Consider the following 8,762-nt stretch of genomic DNA (forward strand, 5'->3'; position numbering starts at 1 on the left):
AAAACATCAAGTCAAGTCAACTTTTTTTGACCTTGCAGTATGCTTGAGAGGAAGATGTAAATTCAAAAAGTGAATTGAGGCCAGTCTATGTCACAAACCCTTTTTACAACTCTAATGAATCTGCATTTTGGTGCCGTAATCTAAGAAGCTGGAAAACATTACCAAATGCAAGTTATTTCTGAGCCAATCATGTCCTGGGGTATGAGGATGAGAATACAAATGCTAAACTGGTGAGGAGATGCTTTTCTGGAAGTTTTGAAAGTCATTGTTTTCCGCAAATGTTACAGCATAACCACCAGCAGTTAATATAAGCACATCTGGCCATCATCTCCCCTTTGGCTCCTAAAATTTTGATTTTATACATATTTCTTTAATGATCACATGCACCCACAGTGGAACAGTCAAAACCGACTGATGGAAAAATTGGGCCACGTGTCACAATTGTGGGCTTTCTTTGTAATTGATTGCTTAGTTATCGGCTTAGTTATTTGCTCTAGGTATTCTTTAATGATTTTGCTAGAAAATACCATTATTCGCTGTCACTCGCCAACGTCTTTCTTACTTGCATTACCACGAGCAGGTTTTGGCCTTGCAGGCTCGATGCAGGGCATTCGGTGTGACCTGGTTCAAGCAAAGGCCATTCTCCGGTAGTAGGCAGCATACAGGACACTCCTCCACCAGATGGCCTATTGAGTGTCTGTCTTGGCGACCCAATTCCCTTTGCGCCTCCATAAACTGGCACCATCCAGACGGGAATGTTGCCACCTGTGGGTGGGTCTGGCGGCTCCACTGCCCACACGAGACACTGCAGGCCAGTAATGCTGTCTATACGAATGGGTGAACGGCGGCAGCAGAGGAAATGGCTGATATGGGTAGCAACGCTTAAATATCTAATGTGTTACCATGAGGCATTGGGATTACAATTGGTAATATTAAGAACTATGTTATTAGCAAAGACTGATCAACCAGGATATGCTGAATTAAAAAAAGAACACAATTTTCCATGACTAGTAAATTAGGAATATGGCTATTTTCGCTTAAGGCCATCAGCCAGCATAATGATAGAGGCATTTAACTTTTGACCCAAAGGTTACTGGTTCAAGTCACAGATGTTCCTACTGTCATCTCTCTAAAAATAATAAATAACCGAAATTTTCACATATGTCGTATCCTTGATAGGTACTGGTTTTCACTGATATTCGTGTCTTAGATATCATCTATCATCATGTAACAAATGTCGGTAATGTGGAGCTAAGCACTTGTGTCTGCAGTTCAGCATGGTAAAGGAGACTTTGAGAGTTTCTCATGTTCCACATTTCTGGTGTTAAACTGGAGACTGTTCTCTTCAAAGGGACAAGTCCATGAAGCTCATATGCACTTGTAATTGCAAATGATCTTTGACCAGTAAAAGTTGTTTTCTCACAAGCGTTTGCTGACTAGATGTTGCCAGTGAGATTTAGTACTCCATCTGTTCCATTTCCATAACAAATTCCAACACACTTTTAAGGGGAAATCAATAGTGGCCATATCTGTGAGCGCAGTGGGAGAGACAGATTAGACAAAGCACTTCTAATGCACAGATTTAAACAGCCCTGGAGCAGCAATGATAGAGGAAAACGAGAAAAGGTTTTTTTTTTTTACCTTCTAAAATTGATACGCCCCTGATAGCTCACAATTTTGTAAAGGAGGTTCAAAGGTTCAGATGAATATGAGAGCCATTATGAGCCATGTAAAATGGAAAACAACCTGCATACTTTTTTTTTAAAATCAAAGATGTAGAAAAATTTATTTTTGAAAACAAGATTTAAGAATTGCCATACAATATATTTTTATATATATTTATAATTCTTTATTCTTTATTATTCTGCAGTCAGTCATCAAATAATACAAAGCACACAAATGGAGAGAATAGCTGGAGAAAGTCAGGACACGTCACAGAAGAGACGCTGGCTTCCTGTCCACTTGAAGGAGAGGAACTGCCATTAAGTCAGATGGCGTATATCAGGTCCATCCAATCTCCAAAGGGGAAGAACCGTATGTAATTACGTTCACCGAAACTGAATTACCTCATGTGCAAAGCGAGACAGGGGCTGGGATATCTAGTCTTCTGGAGATTTCATCAAGGCCTGATGTCATTAGCGAGAAAGGGTCTGAGGATGTCTGGGCATGAAAGGGCAAAAGCTCCGAAACATTTTACAAGGATGGACTGTTCTGTTGTTCATCGCTTACCAAAAGCACCAGATCCCACTGCAAAGGAACCTTTTAATGCCTGAGTTTAGATTCCCTTTTTCGGCTGTTTGACAGGCTGCATGTAGCCGTGTGGCCCTCAACTCACTTTGACCTGGGTTCAGTCCTGTTTTTTGTCATAAGACATGGGAAGGAACTCCCATTGTGCAATTTGACATGGACAATAAATGTATACACATGTACATATGCACATCTCATTCCTTACACAGGACTGCGCAAACCGCACCGACCATGCGTCGCATTCACCTTCACTCGAGCTTCGCAATGGAAGAGAGGTAAAAGCATTGTCTCTGCAGTGACCTACAACTGGCCATATAATGTTACTTCATCCAACTATCTTGACCACCGACGTTCCCGATTATGATGGCGCACAGTGGAGCACGGACTGGTACCTATGACTGACGGACTGGAGAAGCTTTGCTCTCACGGAGAGCTTGACTCCTTAACTCGTGCAATTTTGATACTGATGTGAATGCAGGAAGGAACAGAATAGCATGGTGCTGCTGTTTGTCATACTATAATTACATCCAATTTTGCCCCTACATACTGTATGTATGCAATATGACCAGTGGTGACGGAGCATAACTGCCGAAATAACATCTAAAGATGATCAAATTCAGACTATATTAATTTTGTATTCTGAAATCAAGTCCATTAATATGTAAATGATACAGTGACATATTAAATCGATTTGTCCGCACAAGCTAGGAAACTGCATATTTCTGTTTTTCATATTTACATCAGTCAGTTATTGTCAGCTATCACATAACAACCAGTCTGCATGAAGAACTAATAAATGCAGAGGTGTATGCAGACAGCCCGCTCTGCAATAAACTGAACCTGCTCAGGACTAAGCCCGTATGGGGCACTATTGCTTTAGTCCACCGGTAATTGAATAACCAAGAACTGAATAAATGGAGCTGCGGCACAAGGCTGTCCACTAGCTGCCACGGGGATCGTGTGCACAAAGGGAGCAGATTTGATCTAAGCGGTGGACATATGTTCATCCAAGCGTGCCAGCTTCCACTGCAGCAAGACAACAGAACACTGAGACAAGCATATTGTGGCCAGGCCCATTTTTCATGGGTTGGCTTGTTTGAAACACGACAGGCACCTTCTGGCAAAAAATATCATTTGTGCTCTCCATCCAAAAAGATCTGTGTATTTTTATAGGTTTGGGATAGCAGCACAGGAACAGCTGAATAAATAAATTTAAGAAATGCCTACGTTTACTCAGTTTGTTGGTTATGGAAGAAATTTCCTAATCGACTTCGGAAATTGCTACAGAAACAAAACCTAAATCAGCCCATTTCTGACATTTCTCATTATATTCTTCATCTTGAAAGTTTCTCACCCTGTATGACATTGCCATATGTAGAAGAGTAATTAAACCATTACAGTGCAATGCAGATGACAAAGCGGGATACAGGAAAGGCAATTAAAATCAGACCAAACATAAGAAAAAAATGAACAGTTGCACAATGAGCACAATCCATACAGTCTTCAAAGACAGAAGCACAACATTTTCTTTGGGGTATTTTATATATGATCCACAGATGGCAACAGAATTATTTGCAATATATAGTTCTATATCTACAAACATTTATATTCTGACGTAATGGAAATATGAGAACATAAAATTACCCAAGACACCGTTATAATGTACAGTATTACATAATGCAATATACGTCACAAAAAAGATAAATTACCACCACACACTACTCAGAAAATCCATAAATCCTGCAAGGGTATCTTTAAGAAAAGCTTTCTATATGCTTCTGTGTTTTAAAATGCTGTGAGTAAAATCAAAAACTAAACTTAAATATATCTCACAGTAGGCTATATATTTTTTAGGCTATAAAAGTCTAGCTGAATGATTTCATCCCTAAAATTACACTGTTTTTAAGATGCTTCCAATATGAATTTGATCTCTAAGTCCTCAAAGAATTAGGAGCAGCCCAAAAAACACTATGACAGTGAAGCAATTTGCATCACTAAAGGAAAAGAAATGCGATCTATCTCCAGTGATCACACATCTTTCTACGGCGGGATGTCAAATCAGAGCCGCCCAAGAATAGCAGCCTTCATCCAGTAGATATAAAACAAAGTCAGGAAAAGAATATGGCAAAGATAACTGTCTATAACGACATCGGTTTAAACAAGGCATTGCAATTTTTAACTACCCTTCATTTACTCAGGTTGCAAACATGATGAAGGTTTTAATCTTCGGCTCCATAAAGTTAAGGTAGCCTGGCGTCACTTGGGGAACTACCGTGGCGTTGACAAGCTGCCTTTTGACGGACATGTGAGCCAAGGCTCCTGACAGTGGTCCACAGTGAACCCCCCCGCACCCCCCCCCCCCCCATCCAGAGGAGAATTTTCAGTGATGGGAAAGCTGAGTGCTTTGTCTGCCCCGGGATAATAACTACACACATCACTGCAACCTGATCCCAGCACTTACACACCCTGCACTATTTTAGGGTAACATTCCAAAACACACACAATAAACACTGGGACACGGCTTTTGTTTAAATTGGTGGTATATTCAAAAAGTCCAAGATCAAAGTGAAGTGGTGTTCCAGTTATAGCTGAATGACAGTAAAACTTGGAAATTATTTGTGGACACAGCTTCTGTATCCTTCACATTTGATGCGATACATGTGGTAGCGAAATATTGTTCCTTGTTGGCTGTCTTGATAATATTTAGGAAAAAGTTGAAAATATAAGGTCTACCAGTACAAGTCACAGGCACTGACTCTTCGCCCACCATGATCCCATGAAATACTGAATACGCTTCGTGGATAACGCTAGGAAAATACATTTTAAAATACATAACGGTTTTTATGTCACCAAACATGGGAAAAAAAACGTTTTATTTTAACCCCAAAATAATTATTTTAAACATGTCTGAAAATTTCCTCAAAGCACACACTCTATTATTTGAGAACATTTAATAATAAATGTTCAAAATAAAACGTCGCAAAACACGCTCAAATATGTTATGCACGCTTTGGCCAGGTGACATATTTGAAATAAGCCCCAAAGTGTAAAATAATTAAGAAGCAAACACTCACCAGCGGAGGAAGGTGTGCGGGGCGTTATGGCAGCACTCCCATAGCAGTGCACGAGCCGCGTCGCGTGGCCCCGGCGGAGCGGGTGCGGAGCGCTGCGCCGCTGCTGTCCCGCGGTGCTGATGCTGGAGCGGAGATGCGGAACCGTTCGCCGTGCAGCCGAGCAGCCTCTGCAGTAGTTGGAGAAGAAGGCGGCGAGAAGCGCAGTGAGAGAGAGAGAGAGAGAGGAGAGAGAGAGAGAGAGATGGGAGAGTGGGGTGGGGTGGAGTGGGGTGTGTGTGTGTGTGTGTGTGTGTGTGTGCGTGGGCTGTGGGGTGCTGGTAGTGTCCTCTGAAGAGCAGTGGGCATTCCCGTCTCACAGGCGATGAGGCTGGGAGGTGGTGGTGATGATGATGATGATGATGATGAATTCCACCAGCAGCGTGAACATCGGGGTAATGCGAAAAGGCTGAGATGGTGCACGGCATTAAGAAGAGACAGAGAAAGGATCATCAGTTAGACACGCGCAGCATTTCAAATTGGTGTAAAGTAACATTCTTTCCCCGCACGCGACGCCGCGATGTTCTTTCCCACGGGCTGTGCGGACGGAGATCCCGCAGCCTGCAGTACGACCCGGGGGCAGACCACGGTATATTACTCTACTGTACCGTGTGCGCATCAGTTCTCCAGATCCTACGTGTCTCTGGACAGTGAAAAGAGAGACACGTTTCGCCAACGATCATTTCATTTAAAATCAGTTCTGATCATGTATTCGGAAAAGGTCCCAAAACTGATGACATGATGATCATCATCATGATGCTGCTGGCAGCGTATACTGCAAAACGAATAAATGTAACATGAATAAATGTAAAACACACATTTCAGAACCGCTTGTCCCATACGGGGTCGCGGGGAACCGGAGCCTACCCGGTAACACAGGGCGTAAGGCCGGAGGGGGAGGGGACACACCCAGGACGGGACGCCAGTCCGTCGCAAGGCACCCCAAGCAGGACTCGAACCCCAGACCCACCAGAAACCAGCACCATGGTCCAACCCACTGCGCCACCGCACCCCCTTAAATGTAAAACATTCTCCTTAAAATATATTATTTGGCTATCTAACTTTTTTCAAGTATCATTCTAACACGGTCAACACATTAATTAACTTTGAAGAATATCTAATCTATCACCGGGCTGCAAGGTGTATTCGAGTCGACCGCGCGACGGTGTTTCAACTGCAGTTGTCAGAAATACAGCGAATCGGATTGTTCAGATCTTTAGATCGCATCCAGTTTTTACCGATGACGGGTCCTACTGTACACTCGAACTAAAACACACAACACGATGCAGAACCACTCTCCTTCCTCAGTGGGCCACTTTTCAAGAGCTACGACAGAGGGGCTGACGAAGAGATAACGTGCGAAATTCTTAAGGTGTAAAACGCTTAGCTTCAACGGCGTTGCGCTAACAATATACTGTAGCTACACTCATTTTTCTAGCCAAACGGCAGCTATTTTAGAGCTTCAGCGCATTCACACCCGCAGAAGCAAACCCCATTTGCTGGCTGGAGCGACGCTCTCTCGCTTACTACGGATGACGTATTTCCATGAGTGAAGTACAAGTGAAGTTATTTCACCGACCGGGGGGGTGGAGGGGTGTGCTCATGGAGCCGGAGCGCGGAAGGGGGTGTGCGCGTTCCCCGCTCACTTCGACTGACTGAGAGCCTGTGGGGAGGTTTGCTGGGGCCGGTCATTACCGCGCGACGCCTGAACGCGCGCGTCTTCGCGCTCTGCGCCCACCGGCACCTCGAGCCCGCAACCACGTGACTCCCCGCGGGCGCGCCAGCGCGAGACTAGTGCGCAGTTCGCGCAGCTCGCATTTGTCGGACGCTGCTATTTAAAAGACGGGGTTTGTGGGAAACTTGCGGACGGATCTGTTGATCCCTCCTGTTATACAAGTGCGTCATTAAATCCGCACTCTGGGGGTACAGTGCAGTACTTACATTTATTCATTAAGACGACGCTTTTCTCCGAGCGACTCACAATGTGAATGTCAATGTTAGTAAAGCAAGATTGGGTGAGGATTTGAACCTGCGACCTTTGGGTCCAAAAGGAGCGGCTGTGTCTGTGTCTACACCGTTCTGTTTCTTCCGGAAGGTTTAAAGATAATATAAAAGTAAAGTTTGAAAAGAAACGCTGCAACTGTATCACTACATGTGTGGAGATAGATAGATAGATAGATAGGCAGGCAGCACTAAACTAAAAAGCATAAACAAAATCGTAACCTTGAATCACTAAAAAAACTGCAGGCCCCTGCCTGCATTGTGGGAGAGGTCTACACATTAAAATTTAACATTATGAAGAATATGTAAGGTTAAAAAGGATTATTCTACATATTACCAAGGCTGTCCTTGTTTCTTAAATGTCGCTTTAACTTGTATGAAATTACCATGAGGTGATGTCCTCTGACCTCTGTCTGTACGTGTCTCCTGTTGTCATCAGATATTACTGCCCTTCTAGGCTTGACTGCAGAAGTTGCTGTCATTTTTTACCTGTGTTTTTAGCCAAATATTTATTGGGAAGTGATTGACATACATCCATACTGCTTTAAACACAGTACTAAAGGGTCGAGGCGATATTGGTATGATGACTTTAAAATAACCAGCTTCACTGGAGGGAACCTTGTGTGTGGCAATGTCTTTTAGTTTATTTTTCTGCTGCTTACAAAACCAGTAAGTTCTTTAGCACTTAGGACAGTTTTGTCAGCTGGAAGTTACAGTCTGAGGTCCACACACCAATATTACCCACTAGAAGTGAGCTCTTTGGGTACAGGAGCTGAGCACCTGCATGTGATAGCTAAAGTGTAGAAAGACTGTGTTACACATTTATTTTTTTCAGATGCTCTCCTAGAAGTTTAATATTATAACATAGGTTTACTATTGATACTGTAAAATATAAGTAGCATGAAGAGAGAGACATGCAGCAAGAAGCTGTTTATTATAAACTCATGTGAATAAAACTGGAGTTCAGTCAAGCAATAAAATACCTCGAGGAGATGAATTAAAAATATGCCTCTGAAATGTTGTGCAAAAAGTGGATGCGTTGTCAAGAGGCTTAAAACATGCATCCAGATTGAAAGAGTGGAATTGGTATCATACCTTTAAAACCTCACATTGTATCAGTGTATCATTGAATTTCAATCTGTATAGGGCTAGCAGATTTTAAATATGAGATTGTCAGGATTGTTTTCTCATTGAAAACATCTCATGACTGACAATAAGATCTACTGCAGCTGTGAGCAGTCTTTAGCTGCTCTGTCAGATGGTTAGGCCTGATAAATAAAGGAAATGATGCTTGGCAATTAAAGAACACGATTCTTCTGCTATATGAAATATTGATTATAACAAAGATGGACACGCCACTTTATACACATTGAAGCTGGGATCATTTATATTATTCCTCAGAAA

General features: G+C 42.7%; 1 protein-coding gene across 3 annotated transcripts in view; it reads right to left on the reverse strand.

Moving 5' to 3' along the window:
• Window positions 1-6,993, reverse strand: part of LOC108938091 (synaptic vesicle glycoprotein 2C-like) — a 41,077-nt gene extending 34,084 nt beyond the window's left edge. For 2 of the 3 annotated variants that reach the window (XM_018758402.2, XM_018758403.2), the window contains exons 1-2: window positions 5,678-5,979; window positions 5,322-5,488 (exon numbers count right to left, since the gene is read on the reverse strand). The gene's annotated coding sequence lies outside the window, so the exon portion shown is untranslated. Of the gene's footprint in view, window positions 1-5,321; window positions 5,489-5,677; window positions 5,980-6,884 lie in introns of those variants that run through there. The other variant, XM_029259752.1, reaches the window with a different exon arrangement.
• Between the last annotated feature and the right edge of the window lie 1,769 nt (window positions 6,994-8,762).

This window comes from Scleropages formosus, chromosome 17 (assembly GCF_900964775.1).
Source record: "Scleropages formosus chromosome 17, fSclFor1.1, whole genome shotgun sequence".
NCBI lineage: Eukaryota > Metazoa > Chordata > Actinopteri > Osteoglossiformes > Osteoglossidae > Scleropages > Scleropages formosus.